Consider the following 315-nt stretch of genomic DNA (forward strand, 5'->3'; position numbering starts at 1 on the left):
GTTTCTCTCAGAGCTCTCTCAGGCCCACCTACCTCACAGGGTGTCTGTGGTGGGGAGGGGGAGGGAAAGGAGTTTGTAAGCTGCTCTGAGACTGAGTGAAGGGTGGGGTATAAATCCAATCTCTTCTTCTTCTTATCACCCCCTCCCCAGCAACTGACCGCCTGGCTTTCAGAGTTTCTGTGGGAACGTTTGGAAGAAAGAGACTCTAAGAGATACAATATTATAAAATTTTATTGCATTTCTACAGCACTGCCAGCTTGGCAAAAGGTTGTGGTCGCTACGAAAAAGACAGGTACTGGAAAGTAATATTCCAAA

The sequence above is a fragment of the Gekko japonicus genome, unplaced genomic scaffold, assembly GCF_001447785.1.
Source record: "Gekko japonicus isolate JY-2015 unplaced genomic scaffold, Gekko_japonicus_V1.1 scaffold1082, whole genome shotgun sequence".
In the NCBI taxonomy this organism is placed as follows: domain Eukaryota; kingdom Metazoa; phylum Chordata; class Lepidosauria; order Squamata; family Gekkonidae; genus Gekko; species Gekko japonicus.